Consider the following 23387-nt stretch of genomic DNA (forward strand, 5'->3'; position numbering starts at 1 on the left):
GTATTTATAAAATATTGATAAACGGATGGATTTTTGGAAGTGATGGGAGATGTTAATATCTTAATGGTGTAATACATGTTTTATGTATGTATTTATTTATCCATTCATTTATTTGTTTATTAGTTTGATCTTTCTGAAGACTTTCAGACTGCAGTATCACCGAAGAAGTTTTTAATACAGTTGCAAACACTATAATTCAGTTAATATAATTCAACCCAATTGACCTGCAAGACATTTTGCTGTGGAGAACATAATTGTATGAAAACAATTTTACAAAGGCATCAGTAAAGAGTTAAATAAAGTTTGTTAATACACTTTTGAGTGATTCTGAGAATGGAACATTGATGAATCATGATGAAATTCAAATTGGCTCTAAACATTCATGTTCAAAATTATTCAACCCCCCAAAAAGTCCGGCAATAAACACTGCATTTAAGTGCTAAGAAGCTTCTGTCACCTGTCTACTACAGTATTGGTCCATTCCTCATCTGAAAAAGCTTCCAGATCACTGATAATCTCTGGTTTTCACATTGACACAGCTTTCTTCAAATTCAACCAGCTAGTTTCAATAGGATTTAAATCTGGAGACTGAACAGGTCACTCAAGCACATTCTATGACTGATCCCTGAACCACGCAGAAGTAGATTTGGATTTGTACTTTGTGATGACTGTCCTGCAGGAAAGTCCATTGATCATCAGCTTCAATCTTTGCACTAAAGGCATCACAATTCTTGTCAAAATGACCTGATACTTCAAATTATCCATGATGTCCTTCATACAGTCATGGTTTCCACTTCCTGCTGCAGTAAAGCAACCCCATAACAGGACTGTTTGACGATGGAGATGTTGTTCTTCTGCTTATGAGATTAGACTTTTTTGCAGCAGACATACCACTGATCCATGGGTCCAAAAAGTTCCAGTTTGGTCACATCACTCCATAAAACATTATTCCAGAGCTCCACAGGTCTACACAAATTAATTTTAGCAAGTTCAAGTCAGTCTTTTGTTCTTCTTGATTAAGAGTGGTATTCTGCAAGAAGTCTCAACATGAAGGCTATACTTGTCTAGTGTTCTTCTTACACACTGCATTGAAATGGTTTTCCTCCTTTCATCGTGTCAACTTGCAAGTCTTTGGCTGTACATTGCAGGTTTTTCTCAGTTGCTCTGATTAAACATTTTATGATATTGTGATTTTTCTTCAACACCCTGAAAAGGTTTTCTGGTACAACAAACTTTAAGATAAGGAATAAGGATGAGAGATTTTAATGTCTTGGAAGTCTTCTTACAGCCTTTACAGACTTTCTAAATTAATACAGTTATTTATTCTCTATAGCTTCTCTATATGCAAATAATATAAATTATGCAAATAAGAGATAAGAGATACTCCACTCCAAAATAAAAATTTAACCCAATGTCGTTCCAAACCCGTAAAAGCTTTGTTCATCTTTGGAACACAATTGAAGATATTTTGGATGAAAACCTGGAATCTTTAGACTGCCAAGTAAAACAGCAATGTTAAATAAGGGTTGAATAATTGTGACATGGCACTCTTATTAAAATCTTATAACTCCAAAATAATACATTATATAAGATTATATATTGACATTATGACTTTTAAAGTCAATGAACTGTTATAGATACAATTTAGATTTTATCCTGGATCTTTAGAAAAGCTTGTATTTGTAAAGCACTGCAGTCTCTGAGGGGTTGAGTAATTTTGATTGCAACTTTAGGTTATAATTGTGGAAAATTAAAAATAGCATTTGTTGTAGTTTGAGTTCACCGGTATATAACTTTACCCAGCTTTACTGTGAAAAGAGTCCATTCAGGTCAAAAATCCTTTAGTGCATCTTTTTATTTTCTACATTCTAGAACATGTACTTGTGTATCTGTGTTATAAGGAATAATACCATGTTTTCTAATAGACTTTCAGACTGCAGTATCACTGAAGAAGGTTATAAAGCTCTGTCTTCAGCTCTGAGATCAAACCCTTCACACCTGATAGAGCTGGATCTCACAGGAAATGATCCTGGAGAATCAGGAGTGAAGCAGCTCAGTGATTTACTACAGGATCCAAACTGTCAACTCAAGACACTGAGGTGAGAGATGGATGAAATAATACAAAATAAATGATTCACGTGGATTATATTATTTGACTAATTTAGTAAGGTATACAATTTGTTGCATCAAAAATGTTCAAAATGATCAAACATTAAAGATGAGATGCTGCACCTGCTGTTGTTTTGCTGATAAATGTCAGCACAGTTTAGTTGTGTTAAAAGTTACAGGTTAATCAGACATTTTGTGTCACTAGATGTGCTGGTGTTCAGTAGTTTGGTGCCTCAAATAACATTTATGATTGTGTCATTGTGGACATTTTTCATGAAAAACATATTCAGTGTGATCCTGATTGTTTAAATGTTACTGAATGCACTGTAGATTAATGTCCATCAAGGCAAGGCAAGGCAAGGCAAGTTTATTTATATTATAACAAAAATAAAACAAGCTATTTTAAAACTTTTAAAATGATTAAAGCATTTACTTAAAATGAATTTAAAAACAGTTAGAAAATGATTCTACATTAAAACAAAACAACAACAACAAAAAAACAGTGAAAATATAGTGCAATCAGCTCGGATATTGCACAAGTGCTCATTCAATAAATGCACAGCTAAACAGATAAGTTTTAAGTCTAGATTTAAATGTGACTAGTGTTTTAGCACATCTGATCTCTTCTGGAAGCTGATTCCAACTGCGGGCAGCATAGTAACTAAAGGCAGACTCCCCTTGTTTTGTGTGAACCCTTGGTATTTCTAACTGACTTGATCCTAGTGATCTGAGTGCTCTGTTAGGTTTATATTCAGTGAACATATCTGCAATATATTTTGGTCCTAGGTCATTTAGTGACTTATATACGAGTAAAATAACTTTAAAATCAATCCTAAATGTAACTGGAAGCCAGTGTAAGGACCTGAGGACTGGTGTGATATGCTCAGATTTTCTGGTTCTAGTCAGAATCCTGGCAGCAGTGTTCTGGATGAGCTGCAGCTGTCTAATGGTCTTTTTGGGAAGGCCGGTGAGGAGCCCATTACAATAGTATACCCTGCTGGTGATAAAGGCATGGACAAGTTTCTCCAAGTCTTGACTGGAAACAAAACATCTAATTCTTGCAATGTTTTTTTAAATGATAGTATGCTGATTTAGTTACTGCTGTGACATGACTACTGAAACTAAGTTCTGTCTCCAGAATCACACCATGATTCCTGACTTGATTTTTAATTGTTTGACCCCTAGAGTCAAGGTATGCATTTACCTTGAAAACTTTTTTTTCCTTATTTAACTGAAGAGTTCTGGCACATCCAACTATTAATGTTATCAATGCATTGGCAGAGGGAGTCAATGGGGCTGTAGTCATTTGGAGATAAGGCTAGATAAATCTGGGTATCATCAGCATAGCTGTGATAGTCAATTTGGTTCTTTCTCATTATTTAACTTAGTGGAAGCATATACAGGCTAAACAAGAGCGGTGCAAGAATTGAGCCTTGTGGGACTCCACATGCCATGGACGCCCACTTAGACTTATGCTCTCCTAGACTCACATAATAGCCTCTCCCTTCTAAGTATGACCTGAACCATTTGAGTACCATCCCAGAAAGCCAGACCCAGTTTTCCAGTTTCTCTAGTAGTATGTTATGATCGACAGTGTCAAACGCAGCACTGAGATCTAGCAATACCAACAACGATATTTTGCCAGAGTCACAATTTAAGCGAATATCATTTATTATCTTAATGAGTGCTGTCTCTGTGCTGAGATGCGATCGAAAACCAGATTGAAAATTGTCCAGGTATCCATTTGAGTTTAAGTATTTGGTCAGCTGATTAAAAACTACCTATTGTATAATTTTGCCTATAAAAGGAAGATTAGATATTGGTCTAAAATTGCTCAAAATTGTGTTATCAAGATTGGTCTTTTTCAGGAGTGGCTTAACAACTGCAGTTTTTAGGGAGTTTGGAAATGTCCCAGAAAGAAGTGAGGCATTCACCACTTCTAAGAGATCTGCTTCTAAGCAGTTAAGCACACTTTTGAAAAAAAGATGTGGGAAGTGTGTCAAGACAGCAGGTTGACAATTTTAGTTGCTGCACTATGTCTTCCAGAATTTTGCTATCAATTGTTTCAAAAATAGACATAGTATCATTTTGATATTGTGGCCGAATCTCTCTGACCTCTGCATTACTTGAGGCTGCTTCATTAAGGATTGTTACGCTGCAGCTGTCTTCTAGCCATGTTTCATTTAGAAACATATAAGGAACTCCCGCACACTATCTTAACTTGCTAAATGTAAAGTTAAGACACCGATCTCTTGACTGATTGTTGTAACTATAATAATTTGTAACTGTTTATGATGTGGTGCTAATTATGTTTTCCCAATGAGCTTATGCAGATGGAGCTCTGTTAATTGGTCATGTGTTTATCTTAAAAGAGATGAATTTGAACATTTGTATACTCCTGATGAAGGTCGTGTGACCGAGACGTTGTGCAATTAAAATTTATTTTGCAAGTTAGGATAGTGTGCGGGAGTTCCTTATATGTTTCTAAATGAAACATGGCTAGAAGACAATCCTAAATGAAGCAGCCCCTCCTTACTTCACTTACATGAGTGTTTGCAGGACTGTTAGGAGAGGTGGAGGTGTAGCTGCTCTATTTAAAGATGTCTATCAATGTAAGCAAGTGTCATTTTATCAGTACTTGTCTTTCGAATATCTAGGGATATTACTTATAGGTTTGCACGACCTACCAGGTCTTAATTTTCTATGCACCTATTACTTACATGTGTGCGATGGAGTTTGTTCACTCATTTAGAAACATAAAATCCAGATTGTTTGTGGTTATAAAGTCGTGATTAGAAATTATTTATTTTTTAGTGAGCAAATGTTTAAAAGTGCTAACTTGATGTGTCTTTACATGAATCTTAGTTTGATGCATAATAGTACGCAGGTTAGATGAGTTTGCCCTTCAGCTTGAGAAGGCCTTAGACTTTCTATCATGTGATAAAACTGAAATAGTGAAAGCTACAGGCACACTGGATTACATAACGCTTGTTATGTAAGCATTTGTGAATGTTGCAGCTATTATAGTGGGGACCCGACACATATCAAGTCAAAAGTAATGAGGCATTTGTTTGTCATTTGCATAGTTAACACTGGGGAAAACTGGGCATTGAAATGCTTGTGACGAGGCTCAGACATACAGTGACAATTACAAGACATAAGACATAGATGTACATGGAGAGCACTGAGGTTCTTGAGTGACTACAGTGCCCACAGACAGAAAGACATGGACAGAGCATTATATAAAGTGGAAGTGACAGGTACAATAAAGGTAATCAGTGTTCAGAGTTATAGTGTACATAAGAAGTCCTGAGGAAATATTATGATTACTCGGGTAGAACGGTGTCTAAAATGTCTTTGTAGAGTGACGTAGAGCTACATGGAGGAAAATTAAAGTGGCAGTGCAGATGCAATAAATAAACTTAAGAGCAGCACACATTCAGATGTATTCCTGAGTAGAGCAATGTCCAAAAGTCATTGTGGAGTGTCACAGAGTAACATGAAGGAATATTAAAAAAAGTGGCAGTGTAAGTACAATGAAAGTAAACATAAGAGCAGCATGTATTCTGGTGTTTGTTTGTTTTATTGTTTTGTTTAGTTTTTAGTTTTTGTTTTTTTAGATGGAGGACAGCTGATTGTTAAGTAGTCTTATGGCTTGAAGATAGAAGCTGTTCTTAAGTCTGGTTGTCTGTGATCGGATGGATCGGAAACGTCTGCCAGATGGCAGTGTGGCAAACAGGTGATGAGCAGGGTGAGTGCGGTCCTTAATGATGCTTAATGGTCCTTTGAGCCTTTCTCAAACAGCGAGTTTGATAGATGTCCTGTAAGGCTGGAAGTTTATGCCCAATGATGAGCTCTGCTGTTCTCACCACTCGCTGAAGAGCTTTGCGGTCCAAAGAAGAGCAGTTGCTGTACCATACAGTGATGCAGCCGGTCAGAATGCTCTCAATAATGCAGCGGTAGAAGATTGACATGATGTTAGAGGAGATGCCAAAAACCTCTTCAGTCTCCGCAGGAAGTAGAGACGCTGATGGGCTGTTCTCACTATGGTCTCTGAGTGAAGGCTCCAGGAAAGATCCTCAGAGATGTGAATGCCAAGGAACTTGTCTCATCTCATCTTGTCAAATCTCATCTCTGTAGGATGTCTCATCGCCATTAGTGATGAGTCCTAGGATAGTAGTATCGTCAGCAAATATGATGATGATGTTGGAGCTATGCTTAGCAAAGCAGTCATAAGTGAACAGGGAGTACAAGAGATGGCTGAGTACACATCCCTGTGGGGCACCAGTGCTGAGTATAAGTGAGGAGCATGTGTGATTGCCAATTCTGACCACCTGGGGTCTTCCGGTCAGGAAGTCCAGGACCCAGTTACATAAGTGACTGTTAAGACCCAGATTTTTCAGTTTGGCTATAAGTTTGGTAGGGATGATGGTGTTAAATGCAGAGCTGTAATCAACAGACAGCATCCGCACATAGGTGTCTCTTCCCTCCAAGTGTTCTAGTGCAGAGTGTATGGCCATTGCAATGGCGTCATCAGTGGATCTGTTAGAACGGTAAGCAAATTGTGGTCCAAGGTGTCAGGCAGAGAGGAGCAGATGTGGGATTTGACTAGCCGTTCAAAGCACTTCATGATGACTGATGTCTGTGCTACAGGGCGATAGTCATTCAGGCAGGAGACAGTTGTTTTTTTGGGAACAGGGATAATGGTGGTTTACTTGAATCATGTGGGGATCACTGTAAGTCTCAAGGAGAGGTTGAAGATGTTGGTGAAGACATCTGCCAACTGGACAGCACAGGCCTTCATGACATGTCCGTGTATGCCAGGGATAGGCAACTCCGGTCCTGGAGGGCCACTATCCTGCAGAGTTTAGCTTCAGTCCTCATAAAAACTCACCTGTCTGTATCTATCTAGTAATCCCGAAAACACTGATTGCCTTGATCAGGTGTGTTTAATTAGGGTTGGAGCTAAACTCTGCAGGACAGTGTCCCTCCAGGACCGGAGTTGCCTGTCCCTGGTGTATGTCATCTGGACCTGGAGCTTTGCGGCCGTTGACTCTCTTGAAGGCCTTACTCACTTTGTGTGTGGTTAGAACCAAGGGGCAGGTGTCAGTGTCAGCAGTTATTTTCACAGCAGGAAATGTATTGTCTGCCTCAAAACGAGCATAGAATGTATTGAGCTCATCTGGTAAAGAGGCAGACAAAGACACACCACTGCTTTTCCTTCCTTTGTAGTCTGTGATGTAGCGTAGACTGCTCCACATGCATCAGGGTTCAGAGCCATGATATTCTGACTCCACTCTGTCTCTAAAGTCTCTTTTGGCTGTTTTTATTGATCTTTGAAGGTCATACCTGGACTTCTTATAAGCAGTTAAATCACCAGAGTTGAAGGCAGCAGTCCGTGCTCTTAATTTGGCCCGCACCTCACCATTGACCCATGGTTTCTGGTTTGGAAATGATTTAACGTTAATGGATGGAACAACATCCTCTGTGCATTTGTTAATGTAGCCTATCACAGAGTCTATGTGTATTCCTGTATGTTGTCTCCTGCTGCATCTTGAAACATCTGCCAGTCTGTGGAATCAAAGCAGTCCTGCAGTGTGGAGATGGCCTCTTCACTCCATTTGTAGACTGTTTTAGTAACCGGTTTTTCCTGTTTGAGGCATTGTCTGTAGGCTGGTAACAGCAGTATGCTAATGTGGTCACCTTTGCCAAATGCTGGTCGGGGGAGGGGTTTGTAACTGTCCTTTAGTGTTGAATAGCAGTGATCTAATGTCTGGGCGCACTTTAATGGAGAGCAGTTCGATCTCAGGGGAGCAGCGTGTAGATAAAACTGTAACATCAGTGCCCCAGCGAGTGTTTATCATAAAGCACACACCTCCATCTCTGCTCTTACTGGAGTTTAGCGATCTGTCATGACGAAAAACGGAGAATCCAGGCAGTGTAATGGCCGTATCGGTTACTTCTGAGTGTAACCACGTCTCACAGAAAGCCAGAACGCAGCAGTTACGAATGTACCATTGGTATGTGATTCTCGCATTAAGTTCTTCAAGTTTGTTATCCAGAGACTGTATGTTGGCTAACAAGATGGTAGGGAGAGGAGGATTACAACTTCTTTTCCGCGATCTGGATAGAATTCCAGCACGTTTGCCTTTCCTCCTTTTCCGACGGTGTCTTAGGACGCAAGCCGGCAACAGAGGGAGCGCGTAGACGCTGAAGCTGGAGTTCAGAGGCGGCGTTGTTTCCGAACCGAAATTTAAATTTGATCAGATGTCCAGTAGTGTTTGTCGATCATACTATATTAGAGTCTGTACTGTCTGAGCAAAAGTAAGTATACTAAGTAACACGAATAACACAAAAAAACATGAAAAACAGCAAAGTTTGCACAGAGCACTCATCAGCGACGCCATCATAACGGCACGCCGGAAGTGTAAAATCACTGAGAGCTGCTATCAGTTGTTTTTGGTTCACCTTCAGCAGATAGAGGGTTTGGGCCCTGGCATTGTGGCAGCGGTCGGAGAGCTCTCATAGGAACAGGGCCCACAGGCTTTGGAGGTTGGGGGGCCCGCCGTTTTTTTGTTGATATCTGAGGACTAGCAGCGAATGAGTGAGAGAGTTTAGTCCCAGCATACACCAATTCCTCCATTTTCTGTGAGAAGCACAGAAGTGGAGATGCTGGAGAGAGGGATAATGTGTCTGGTGAGATGGGCTGTGTCTCTGGTGTTTCCGGTGGCTGTGATATGTTGTACTGGCTTCCCTGGCTGTGTTCCAGAAAGTCATCTGTAATAATAAACTTCCTAATCATCGGGAAGAAGGAGGCGGGAACCGGCACACAATCAAACAGAAACTTTAATAATCACAAAATAAACACAAAACAGCGCACCAGCCCCTCACTGACGACTGGTGCGCTCAAATAAAAACCAAAACACAACTAAAAGCCCAGGCCTGGTCCTCTCTCGTCCTTCACTGTCGTCGCTCCAGTTGTATATCCTTCCATCTCCTACGTGGGACTCGAGGCCTCACTCCTTGTTCCCACGTCCCTCGGCCCCGCCCCACTCGCCACATCATCCTTGGGTGGTGAATCTTGTGGCTGTTTTGATACATCACAGTCTGTCTGTGAGGAGCTATGTGGGCAGGGCTCAGCAGGGATAGTGTCCATGAGCAGTGCTTGTTTTGGCTGCATGGTGTTATCAGTGTCCTTCTGGGATACGTCAACCACATGATGACTCGGACCCGGTGTGTGTGTGCTGAATGGATTGACACACTCTGCTGAAGGATGACAGAGGGAGAAGTAGATATTGTCCTTAAACACTCTGGCACCAAGTTTGTTTGGGTGGAGGCCATCCGGTTTAAACTGTTGTCAGTGGCCCCAGAAAATATTGAATTGTCGATGAAATTCACTACTTTTATACTGCAAGATCTTTGTAGCCATGTGTTCAGCCCAAGCATCCGTGAAAGCATATTTGTTCCCCTTGCTGGGACTGGTCCACTGATGAATGACTGAACTTTGAGTCTTTGAAGTGTTTCAAAGAGTTCACTGAAGTCCTTCTTAGGGAGTTCTGGCTGCTCTTTTCGAATATCAATCTTTCCCACATGGATGATGATTCGATTGGCAGTCTTGTGCTTTATCAGAATGTTCTGAAGTTCCTTGATCACATCAGAGACCATTGCTTGAGGAAGGCAGCATGTTGTTTTAGTACTGCTATGGATGTTTCTGATAATAGAGTCACCCACTATCAGAGTCCTGGGCTCGACTGTGCTCTGAGCTGAATGCCGCTGTCTGCTTATCCTTGAGTACCTGTTAGTAGCGATGTTAGCTGCTGGCTGATCAGATCCATGTTTAATCACATTTGGGGATTCCTCACCCACATTCATTAATGCTTCAAATCTGTTTTCCAGATGTATAGGGGGTGGTAGAATACCAGTATTTACAAGCCTTGTCGTAGTCGAATCTGGGGTAGAGGAAGCTATGGTAGCAATACGAGAAACTCGTGACAATCTGATATCTTGTGTTCCTTTGGGTCTTGCTCCCTGTTTGTGCCATCGATTAGTGTGGCGATCAGTTTCAGCTTGTTCCTCTACACTTGGTATAAACTGTTGAGATTCAGAAGTTTCATGGGACTCACCGGCTGTATGCTCTGTCTGTTTTGGAAGTCCAGAAAGTAACTTTGTTTCAAGAATCACAATCCTTTGTAGAAAATTGCAGCAGTTCATGCAACAAGTAGATCCAACAGGAGGCATTTCTCTATCTTTTGTTTGAATGTAGGCAGTTGTTATCCTGTCTCCGGAATGTAAGCTGCTGGCAGTGGCAGGCAAAGTCTTCTTTTTGTAGTATTATTCCAGTCCCAATGTTTTTAGTTTTAGCGTTTGTGCCAAAATATGTTGTTTGAGCACTGTGCTGATCTGCTGAAGTAGAAATCTTAGAAAAATCAGAGAAAAGTACAGAAATAAGAAGCAAAGCTCAGAGCAGAAAGCTAGAATGTCCGAACGGTAGCAAAGCCGGAAACTATCTCAAGCTCAGATTCAAAACACTGTAGATCACTGATATAGAATAGAGAATTGGATTGCTCATGACATCATGAATGTGAAGCCACCGCGCCGCCATGTTGGTAATACCTAGTTTGTGTAAATATTGAATTAATAGGGAATTGTATGTTTTTAATGAGAAAACATCACATAACAAGTCAGCATTTTTAAATCTGAAATATCCTTGTACATTCTTACAATGCAAACACTCAAGGGAATGTTCCCTACTTATTAAAAAGCTACGTTCATTACAGTAACAAACATCATGAACATTATAAACATCAGAAGGACACGACCTCAACATATATATATATATAAAACAAATGACAAAGTGCTCATTCTGATATCTGAAGAAAGATTTATGCTTTGTATACACATATTTTTATTCGCCTTGAACAGTTATTCATTGTTTATATAATTCTGTTATAGTGTTTTTATTCGTAAAGTAGCTGCTAACTGCAAATGTTTCAACAATGATTTCGTTAACAGCATTCATTTTGAAGCAGGTAATGATTTAAATGGTGGTTAAATTATTATAAATTTAGCATACAACATTTTACATGGAAACAGTAGCTAATGCTAGTAAACATATGTGTGATCTTGGAGAGTCTGAAATAGATGTTGCTCAATCAGGACATAAAAAATATACACATAATTTATTCAGAGAAATAACTAATTGACTAATTAAGTCAAGTCAAGTGACCTTTATTTATATAGCGCTCTAAACAAAATACATTGCTTCAAAGCCACTGAACAACATAAATTAGAAAAACCATGTGTCAATAATGCAAAAAAAAAATAAATAAATAAAAAAAAAAACCTTACAGACATGAAGCTTTATTTCAAATTGGTAAATTAAGCTTTTCATTTCGGTATAGAGCAATTTTAAAGGGGTCATATAAAGCCCATTTTCCACAAGTTGATATGATTCTTTAGAGCCTTAATGAAAAGTCTGTAACATAGTTTGTTTAAAATTTCTCAATGTTAGTGTAAAAACACCTTTTTTACCATGTCAAAAACAGCTCTTTTCAAAACAGGCTGGTTTGTGAGATTCTACTTTAATGCTAATGAGCTCTGCTGACTCCGCCCCTTTCTTATGATCTGCTCTCTGAGAGACTGTTTACGTTAGCCACTTTCATAGTGAAACTTGTTAATTAGCACATAATTAGGAAAGGCGATTTTCAATGATTCAATGATTCATTTAAATACATTATACTCACTGCTGGAGGCTGGATCATGAAGGATTCGGTTTAAATATATCCTTATCCTGCCCAAAAAAACCATAAACACTGCAGATAACATAGTGTAAAAATGAATTTACATGCAAGCATCATAAAAAATAATCATGTTTGACTGATTTGCTTCAAATCGGTTGATTTTAGGTCAGCGGTTTGCATGTGACTCAATGGTGCTCTCTGTTGGTAGGTAATAGTAAGATGGCGGATCAAACACTTCTGTTGGCTTCACTGCCAAAAGGCAGTTTAGAACGCGATGAGTGATCCAGTCATATATAGATCAGTGATGTAGATCTACTACAGCAGATCTATCACAGGCCACAAACATGTAATGTGTGTCAGGAGATGATCAGTGATAACGCACACACACACACACACACACACACATCTGGAGATGATCTGAACCCAGATCATGTAACTGTTGAGTGGATCAGTGGATCAGCAATCCAGTGTTTGGTGAATTCTGCTTCATAATAATAGGAAGAGCCGGCATCAAAAGATCAACTAAATATATAACTATGAATGCTTAACTGTCATAAGCTAGTCATCTCTTTGCTAACTTTCCTCATCTCCTGCTTAATAGCCAGTAAGATCTACCGATTTTTGAGTATCATGATCTAGTGAGATTTACCCCTGTGTTTCTTTTAAAGAATTTACTTTTATCTTGCACATTGAATTGATTCCAGATTCATCTTCTCTTCTGCAGGTTTTTGGGTCCTGCTGCAGATGAAGGCTGTCAGTATGTGACTGGAATTGTGGGTAAAAACCCGTTACTCCTGAGAGAGCTGGATCTGAATGGAAGTAAACTAGGAGACACAGAAGTGAATCGGATCGCTGCTCTACTGCAGGATAAACACTGTAAACTCAAAAAACTGATGTGAGTTTTTTTCATTGTTACAAGGACACTTTTAAATTCTTGCTTCTGGGTGTTTATGTGTCTTCATCATCATCACTAGTATTTGTCATCTGTCAGCTAAAAAATCCTGGTAAATATTCAGATTAAAACTGAAGCGTTTTCTCTCCTATGCAGTCTGAAGAACAACTGTATCACAGAAGGAGGTTGTCATGTTCTGGCTGCAGCTCTAAATTCAAACCCTTCAAATCTGACAGAGCTGGATCTGAGTGAGAATAAACTAGGAAACCCAGGAATGAAGATCATCTTGACTCTGTTGGAAAATGTACAGTGTAGACTGGAAAAGCTGATGTAAGTATTTTAAAAGTGTATCCCATTAATTACCCAGATTCTACTGTGATCCACCACAGTTTCATAAATTTTAAAATATTAATTTGGGACTGAGCTGTATTTGGAAATAAAAACTAAATAAATGCTGCTTTATAAGTTATGGAGAATTGTATCATTTGTATCTCCAAACATTAGTCGTAACACTGAAAGCATTCAATAATTCAGAATCAGATTTAATATGAAATATATTTTAATCTAAGATGTGTTTTTAGTAATCTGATTTATTTCTGATATATTTGTTCTGGCCAGTAGTAGTTCTGAATGACTGTTAAATGTAAAAAATAAAAAATAAATAAATGCTGGTGAGTGAGTTATTTTGTGCTTATAACTTGAATTTGAATGGTATACTTAGTTTAACGTTCATGTAATTTAACGTAAAGGTCACTGTTGAGTTTTCTACCAAAGTAAAAGACTGAGGACTCTAAAATAAAGAAATTAAGACAGCATTGTAATTATGGTTTAGGTTTAAGTACTGTACTTTAAAATGCAAAAATTAATAATCAAATTAAATAATTATTTTACAGTGTGATAATCATTCAAATCTCATATTGGAAGATAAAAGTAATATCTAAATCTGCTGTTTGTGTAATTGTATGTGCAGTATATCTTAGGAATTGATCTATCATGTTTTTTTAATAGACTTTCAGACTGCAGTATCAGTGAAGAAGGTTATAAAGCTCTGTCTTCAGCTCTGGGATCAAACCCTTCACACCTGATAGAGCTGGATCTCACAGGAAATGATCCTGGAGAATCAGGAGTGAAGCTGCTCAGTGATTTACTACAGGATCCAAACTATCAACTCAAGGCGAGGTGAGACCTGATAAAATAATGAAAAATAAATGATACACATGTGAATTATATTATATTATTTGACTAATTTAGTAATGTATACATTGTGTTGCATCAAAAATGTTCAAAATGATCAAATGAGCTGCTGTTGTTTTGATAAATGTCAGTACAGTTTAGTTGGGTTAAAAGTTACAGCTTAAAGGGTTAGTTCACCCAAAAATAAAATTATGTCATTAATAACTCACCCTCATGTCGTTCCAAACCCGTCAGACCTCCATGTATCTTCGGAACACAGTTTAAGATATTTTAGATTTATTCCGAGAGCTTTTAGTCCCTCCATTGAAGCTGTGTGTACGGTATACTGTCCATGCCCAGAAAGGCAATAAAAACATCATCAAAGTAGTCCATGTGACATCAGAGGGTCAGTTAGAATTTTTTGAAGCATTGAAAATACATTTTGGTCCAAAAATAGCAAAAAAAAACTACGACTTCATTCGGCATTGTCTTCTCTTCCGTGACTGTTGTGAAAGAGTTCAAAACAAAGCAGTTTGTGATTTCCGGTTCGCGAACCAATCATTCAATGTAACCGGATCTTTTTGAACCAGTTCACCAAATCGAACTGAATCGTTTTAAACGGTTCGCGTCTCCAATACGCATTAATCCACAAATGACTTAAGCTGTTAATTTTTTAATGTGGCTGACACTCCCTCTGAGTTAAAGCAAACCAATATCCCAGAGTAATTCATTTACTCAAACAGTACACTGACTGAACTGCTGTGAAGAGAGAACTTAAGATGAACACCGAGCCGAGCCAGATAACAAAAAAAAGACTGACTCGTTCACGAGTCAAGAACCGGTTGCATTGGTTTTCGGATCACCAGTAGTTCTTTCGGACAGTTAGATGCAATAAACAGGTTGAAGAAAACGGTTCACCGGTTCTTTTGCACTCTACGTAATGGCGTCATTGGCGATGATTGCCCTTAATTCAAGCCTTCGGTTTACCCGCGCTCATAACACTAGCACAGAATCAGTTCAGAATCAACCATAAAAAGAATCAGTTCAGTTCAGACGCTCTGTGTGTTAGTTTTCTTCACGCTGAATCACACATGCGCAGTATCATCAGCTCCTCGGTTCTTGAATCGGACGTGTCCGACAGAGACAGGTTCTTGACCCGTGAACGAGTGCTGTAGACGCTTAGAGCAGAACCATGCATCGTTTATTTATATCTCTTCATGACTCCCTGCAATACAACTCTGATTCATCAATCGCTTCATCTAGTGGTCTGTTATTGATACAACCACAACTACTACAACTGATAACTGAGCGCTAATGTTGAGTCATTCAAATTTGTCAGACTAATATTTTGTGTTCAATTATTTACTTATCAGGAAATGGGCGCATGATAAGCGGTGAAATTATACAGTGTAGTCTTCATCACCCTGCAGAGGTTTATTTTGTAAAATAATCTGCTGACTGTACACTATCCCTCAATTTGGGAACCACTGGAGCAGGTGATCTGTGCTCTATTAGTTTGGTCTGTTACGATGCTCTGTGTTCGATGTAGCACGGTGTTGCACGCAGAGGACAAAAACATTCAGCCTCGACTCTTTATCGTCATTTGTGTTCAAATTTGCAAAGTGTATCAAATTGAACAAAACTATATTAAATGCAAAATTTTAATACATGAATATATAACTATATCCAGTATCCACGGTGTAGCAAAATCCAAATCATGGAACAACATAATACCGCTAGTCACTTTCATACCCACCCCTAATCCAGAGATGGTCTGAACCCAGATCATGTTCTCTGTCAGTGGATCAGCATCCAGTGTTTGGTGAATTCTGCTACATAATAATAGAAAGAGCCGGCATCAAAAGATCAACTAAATATATAACTATGAATGCTTAGCTGTCACAAGCTAGTTATCTCTTTTTTCTAACTTTCCTCATCTCCTGTCAGCATTTGACCTCCTGTAGTTTGTCTCCGTGCCTCTAGAGGTCTCCTGTGTTCCCTTCTGTCTTTGTTCTTCTTTGGCTACTCTTGTTAGCGTTATCCAGGTCACCTGTGCCTTGTTTCCCTTAGAGTATTTTAGCTGAGTCTTTCCCTTGTTTGACACTTGGTTTTTGAGTCCAGGCTGCATGCTACCAGCTCTGTATTTACAAGTCCTTCCAAGTTTTCCCATGCTACCTCAAGTAAGGCGTTCCTAGTTATTTGATTGTTCACATGCTCTAGTTTTGTTTTCTCCCCTCGTGGAGTTTTTATTTTCCCTTGTGGTTTTGTTTTCCCATTATCTCTCTTGTTATTAATTCCTCTGTCTGAGAAGAACTTTTGTTGGATTTTCTGGCTTCCAAAGTCCTTTTTTTTCAATAAACCAATATTGCTTGGAGTACTGCCTTGAGTATTTCAATTGGGTCCAGCACCTCAGCCTCTGTGGCCTAGTGGCAGATCTCTCAACCACCACACCAGAGATCCGAGTTCTAGCCCGGCCCCTGACAGAAAAACCAAGTGACTCATGGACCCAGAAACACTCAGTTCCAAGGACCTATTGGCAGTGATTGCTCAACATGAGGCATCCTTTCAGCGCCATGAAGCTGTTCTCAGCCGACAAGAAGAGCTAATGGCCAAACATTCTCAGCTCCTGGCTGATGTAATGAGCTCCATCCGCCAGCTATTTGAACGCCTCCCGGGTTCTTCACCTTCCTCTGCATCACCTCCGAGTGGCATCAGGCCTTCCCCTGTGGTGGAGCCCCGACTACCGCCTCCTAAGCCCTTTGCTGGAGACCCCAGTTCCTGCCAGGGTTTCCTCACCCAGTGTTCTCTCACTTTCGAGCTCCAACCATCAAGCTTCCCCACGGATCGCTCTAAGATTGCCTACATTATCACCCTTCTTTCAGACAAAGCACTCTCTTGGGCCTCAGCAGTGTGGCAATCCCAGGACGCCTGTTGTGAGTCTTATATGGCATTCGTGGAAGAGTTCAAGCGGGTGTTTGATCATCCTGTCAGTGGTCGGGAAGCGTCTAAGCGCTTACTCACTCTCCGTCAGGGCCCCCGAAGCACTGCAGATTTTGCCATTGAGTTTCGGACCATAGCTGCAAAAAGTGGATGGAACGATGAGGCACTGAGGGTCTGCTTTCAGGGAGGGTTGTCTGAGCCCCTTCAAGATGAGTTAGCCACTCGAGAAACGCCTGAAGATCTTGAATCTCTCATAGCAATGGCTATCCGGCTAGACAATCGTCTGAGAGAGCGGAGGGCTGCCCGTCGCAAGGAGTCTCAGTCCCAAGTTTCTCTGAGGAGGTCCGGTTCTCCAGTTTGTGCTCCTTCCTCCAGAAATCCCCCAGTTCCTGAACTGCTCCACGATCCCCCAGAAGATATGCAATTGGGCCGTTCCAGGCTTTCTCCTAACGAGAGGGAACGTCGCATGAGGGAGCGTCGTTGTCTCTACTGCGGTGCTTCCGGCCACTTCCGTTCCTCTTGCCCCGAGCTCTTGGGAAACGCCTGTCCCCATACAGCAACAGGAGGGCTGTGATGGGGAAAATTAGAGCTCCTCCTGCTAACGCCGTCCTAGCAGTTCCAGTTACGTTGTCCTGGGGGGGGCCACCAGCATCAGGTCCAGGCTATGATTGATTCAGGGGCTGCAGGTGACTTTCTAGACCTAACCTTGGCGAAGAAACTTAATATCCCCACACAACTTCTTCCTCAACCCCAGGCAGTTACTGCCTTGGATGGCAGACCTCTGGAACCGGGCAAAGTTACAGAAGCCACTCAATCCCTGCAACTTACCATCTTTCAACACCAGCAGGAGGAGACCCTCTATCTTATTGACTCCCCTGAGTACCCGGTTATCCTGGGTCACCCTTGGCTGTGCAGACACAATCCCCATATCGACTGGCCCACTGGCACTATCCTATGCTGGGGCTCTACCTGCCAACTCTCCTGTCAACTTCAGAGTTCCCCAGTCCCTTGTCCCGAGTTTCAAGAGTCTATCGACCTGTCTCGAGTCCCCAGAGTTTATCATAAGTTTAAGGCAGTGTTCAGCAAGTCCCGGGCTACCTCCTTACCACCTCACCGCGCTTACGACTGTGCTATCGAATTACTCCCTGGCTCTTGCCCTCCCAGGGGTCGGATCTTCTCCCTGTCTCCTCCAGAGCGCTCAGCTATGGATCTCTACATTAAGGAGTCCTTGGCAGCCGGTATCATCCGTGCCTCAACATCCCCAGCTGGGGCAGGTTTCTTCTTTGTTCAGAAGAAAGACGGGGGTCTTAGGCCTTGTATTGATTACCGGGGCCTCAACAAGATCACGGTTCGAAATCGATACCCCCTACCGCTCATGGCCACTGCCTTTGAACTGCTTCAAGGAGCCTCTGTTTTCACTAAACTGGATCTCCGCAATGCTTACCATCTTGTGCGGATCCGGCAGGGAGACGAATGGAAGACTGCCTTCAACACCCCCACAGGCCACTACGAATATCTCGTAATGCCGTTCGGACTCACCAATGCCCCCGCAGTATTCCAAGCACTAATTAATGATGTCCTCCGGGATCTTCTTAATCAATTCGTCTTTGTATACCTTGACGATATTCTCATTTTCTCAAAGTCACTGGAGGAGCATGAGGGGCATGTAAGCAGGGTTCTCCAGAGACTCCTTGATAATCACCTCTACGTAAAGCCAGAGAAGTGTGAATTTCATGTTACCCAGGCTCAGTTTCTCGGATTCATTGTCACTCCTGGCCACCTGGAGATGGACCCTAAGAAGGTAGAGGCGATCCACAACTGGCCCATACCTACTAAGGTGAAGGAGGTACAACGTTTCATTGGCTTTGCAAATTTCTACCGGAAGTTCATTAAGAATTTCAGCTCTGTTGTTGCCCCCTTGACAGCACTTACTAAGGGAGGAGGTACCATGGTTCAGTGGGGCCCGGAGGCAGCGGGGGCCTTCGAAGATCTCAAGCGCCGTTTTACTTCCGCTCCTATTCTTCTGATCCCTGACCCAGACAGACCTTTTGTGGTGGAGGTGGATGCCTCAGAGGTGGGGGTTGGGGCCATCCTGTCGCAGAGAGGTACAGATGGAAAGTTACACCCTTGCGCCTTCATGTCTCGTCGCCTGTCGGATGCCGAGCGCAACTACCACATGGGGGATCGTGAGTTGCTCGCAGTTAAACTGGCCTTGGAGGAGTGGCGCCACTGGCTCGAGGGGGCCCAGCACCCTTTCCAGGTTCTCACGGACCACAAAAACCTGGAGTATCTCCAGCAGGCTAAGCGGTTGAATCCTCGGCAAGCTAGGTGGTCACTGTTTTTTAATCGATTCCAGTTTCTCCTATCTTACAGACCTGGCACCAAGAACATCAAGCCAGATGCCCTGTCTCGAGCCTACTCCCCTGACACCCAAGAGAAGAATTTGACTCCAATAATTCCGAGGTCTAGTATCGTCGCGCCCCTTCAGTGGGAACTGGAAAGAACGGTGCGAGAGGCCCTTGCCCATGAGCCTGATCCAGGTGGTGGTCCCCCTGGACGCCTGTTCGTTCCTCAAGTGGCCCGATCCCGGGTCTTGCAGTGGGCTCATGAGTCTCCCTTGACTTGCCATCCAGGAAGTGCCCGCACCCTTGACTTTCTCCAGAGGCGGTTTTGGTGGCCATCCATCAAGAAGGACGTTAAAGTCTATGTGGAGGCCTGCTCCGTATGCAACCAAGGAAAGTCTGCACATCAGCGACCTCAGGGGCTGCTCCATCCCTTACCTATTCCCCGCAGGCCCTGGTCCCATCTCTCTCTGGACTTTGTTACCGGGCTTCCGCCATCCAAGGGCAATACAGTCATCCTGGTGGTTGTAGACCGGTTCTCCAAAGCGGCCCGGTTCATTCCCCTGCCCAAGCTGCCTTCAGCCAAGGAGACTGCGGAGCTCCTCATGAACCATGTCTTCCGCATATTCGGTATTCCCCTGGACATTGTCTCTGACCGAGGTCCCCAGTTCTCGGCCCGGTTCTGGGGAGCCTTCTGCAGGCTGATGGGGGCAACGGCCAGCCTATCGTCTGGGTTCCATCCGGAGTCTAATGGCCAGACAGAACGTATTAATCAGGACCTGGAGACCACCCTACGGTGTATGGCGGCTAACAATCCCACGTCGTGGGCCACCTATATAATTTGGGCTGAATATGCACACAACACCCTCCAGTCCTCAGCTACTGGACTATCTCCCTTTGAATGCCAGTTTGGATATACCCCTCCATTATTCCCAGAGGAAGAGGCGCAAGTTGGTGTTCCCTCGGCCCAACGCTTTGTCCAACGCTGTCGGCTTACGTGGAGGAAGGCCAGACGTACCCTCCTTCGAACTTCCCAGAGATACCAAGTTCAGGCTAATCGTCGCCGTCGGACAGCCCCCAACTTTCGAGCTGGTCAAAGAGTTTGGCTATCTACTAAGCACCTGCCCCTCTGGGTCGAATCCAAGAAACTCTCCCAGAAATACATCGGGCCTTTTCGCATAGCAAGGAAAGTTAACCCTGTTTCTTATCGTTTATTTCTCCCTCGTTCCCTTAGAATTAACCCCACGTTTCATGTCTCTTTACTAAAACCTGTCTTGTCTTCTCCGTTTGCTCCCCCGCACAGGCCCCCTCCACCTCCCAGGATCATCAACGGCCAGCCAGCCTACACAGTGCGCCGGATACTGGACTCCCGGAGGGTCCAGAACTCATTACAATATCTGGTGGACTGGGAGGGCTACGGGCCAGAGGAGCGCTCCTGGGTTCCAGCCAGAGACATCCTTGACCCAAGCTTGATCCGGGAGTTTCACACCCGGAGGCCCGGGTGTTCTGGAAGGAACGTCAGGAGCCGTTCCTAGCGGAGGGGGTCCTGTCAGCATTTGACCTCCTGTAGTTTGTCTCCGTGCCTCTAGAGGTCTCCTGTGTTCCCTTCTGTCTTTGTTCTTCTTTGGCTACTCTTGTTAGCGTTATCCAGGTCACCTGTGCCTTGTTTCCCTTAGAGTATTTTAGCTGAGTCTTTCCCTTGTTTGACACTTGGTTTTTGAGTCCAGGCTGCATGCTACCAGCTCTGTATTTACAAGTCCTTCCAAGTTTTCCCATGCTACCTCAAGTAAGGCGTTCCTAGTTATTTGATTGTTCACATGCTCTAGTTTTGTTTTCTCCCCTCGTGGAGTTTTTATTTTCCCTTGTGGTTTTGTTTTCCCATTATCTCTCTTGTTATTAATTCCTCTGTCTGAGAAGAACTTTTGTTGGATTTTCTGGCTTCCAAAGTCCTTTTTTTTCAATAAACCAATATTGCTTGGAGTACTGCCTTGAGTATTTCAATTGGGTCCAGCACCTCAGCCTCTGTGGCCTAGTGGCAGATCTCTCAACCACCACACCAGAGATCCGAGTTCTAGCCCGGCCCCTGACATCTCCTGCTTAAAAGCCAGAAAGATCTTCAGATTTTTGAGAATCATGATCTAGTGAGCTTTTGCCCCTGAGTTTCTTTTAAATAATTTACTGTTAACTTGCACATTGAATTGATTCCAGCTTCATCTTCTCTTCTGCAGGTTTTTGGGTCCTGCTGCAGATAAAGGCTGTCAGTATGTGACTGGAATTGTGGGTAAAAACCCGTTACTCCAGCGAGAGCTGAATCTGAGTGGACATAAACTAGGAGACACAGGAGTGAATCAGATCTCTGCTCTACTGCAGGATAAACACTGTACACTCAACAAACTGAAGTGAGTATCTTACATCATTTCACATGTTACATGACTAGTAATGTTACAGTCATCTATTTTAATTCTCATTTGAGTCCGACCTCACGTTATAAAGCTTAGAAGAGCCAGGGCATTTTTTAATATAACTCTGATTATATTTGTCTGAAAGAAGAAATACATCTAGGATGTCTTGAGGGTGAAAAAATCATGGGGTAATTTTCATTTTTGGGTGAACCATTCCTTTAAGTGCACAGGGGTTGGAGAAAATAATGTGAACACATTAGAAATAGCCAGTATTTTATTAATGTGTTTACCATCTTTTGCCTTTAATACAGCTTAGAATAGATTAATACAACTTTTGAATAGACTTCAGTTAAATTCTGTCTCTAACATCTGCTGTGACTGCTGAATGTGATCATGTTTACTGACTACAAACTGAGGATTGAAGACTAATTAAAAAAAAGTATATGTGTGTATGTGTATGCATGTTTCTATATTTAAATGTAATTTCATAAAGGCAGGGTCAGTCTGGTTTCGAGGTCACTTCTGGGGCTTGATCGTCCAGGCTTCCTCTGGGACAACGGCCAGGGTTTTTTGGCCAACTGGGTCTCTGAGTTTAGGTTAGAGGAGGTTATGAATGAAGGTGACTTGTAAAGTTGTGTAATTTAAACATTTGAAAGTTATGCTAATACAGCAGGTCAAATACACAACCCAATATTCAATCATTTCAGTTAATAATGCCAAAAATACACACATTTCTCTTTTATCCAGTGGCGCAGAACTGTTTTCATTGTGTTTATTAATGGGACACAACAGAATAGTTCTGTTCTGCTGTATCAGAACATATTCATAGTGTTTATTGATGCTTCATATCATCTCTCTGTCATCAAACACCAGATTAATGAATGTGTAACACAACTGAACAGAACCGGTCCAGACTGGGCTTTATTCTGTGCAGGCATTGCTTCTTCAGTCTGACCTGTTTCAGAGAAATATTACTGTACTTCACATCTACACACACAGACAAACCTACAGTTTTATTTAGATGTGCAAAGTTGAATCTGTGTAGCAAAGCTGATCAAGTCACTGGACAGAGCAGAGCGAATGCATTTACGTTGTTGTGATGTGCAGACCAGAATCAATTTAAACACAAATACGCAGCAGTCAGGACTTTTATTTTAGACAATATGATCAGTTTTAGACAAAAGATGAAATAAGAATTATATGACAGAAATAAAAAGATATAAAAGATTTTAACACCTTTCACACAAGGTTGTTAGGAATTAAAACTTTGTTCTATCTCTATCAAGAATCAGCACAAATTGTACATAAATCATGAAGTGTAAATTATTTGATTAAATGAACAAGTTTTGAAGACCAAATTGTTGAAAATTATCCAAAGTTCAAATTCAGACACTCTTCTTCTGTTTTTTTTTTTTTTTTTTTTGTTTTGTTTTATCAAGACATTGTGAATTTATTAAATAGTTTTCTTTTGTCTTCTCTCTTTCTCTCAATGTAGGTTAAGAGACTGTGATTTGACAGATGAAGGTTGTTCTGCTGTGACTTCATGAACACAACGTGTCTGATTCATTGTGTTTTCTCTTTCTGTCTTCAGTCTGTGTGCTTGCAGTATTACAGAGAAACAGTGTCTCATCCTGACTTCAGCTCTGAAATCAAACCCATCACACCTGAGAGAACTGAACCTGAGTCTGAATGAACTACTAGGAGACTCTGGAGTGAAACACCTCAGTGATCTACTGATGAACACACAATTCAAGCTGGAGAAACTAGAGTTAGTATCATTATACTCTAC

This window comes from Carassius auratus, unplaced genomic scaffold (genome assembly GCF_003368295.1).
Source record: "Carassius auratus strain Wakin unplaced genomic scaffold, ASM336829v1 scaf_tig00216113, whole genome shotgun sequence".
Lineage (NCBI taxonomy): Eukaryota > Metazoa > Chordata > Actinopteri > Cypriniformes > Cyprinidae > Carassius > Carassius auratus.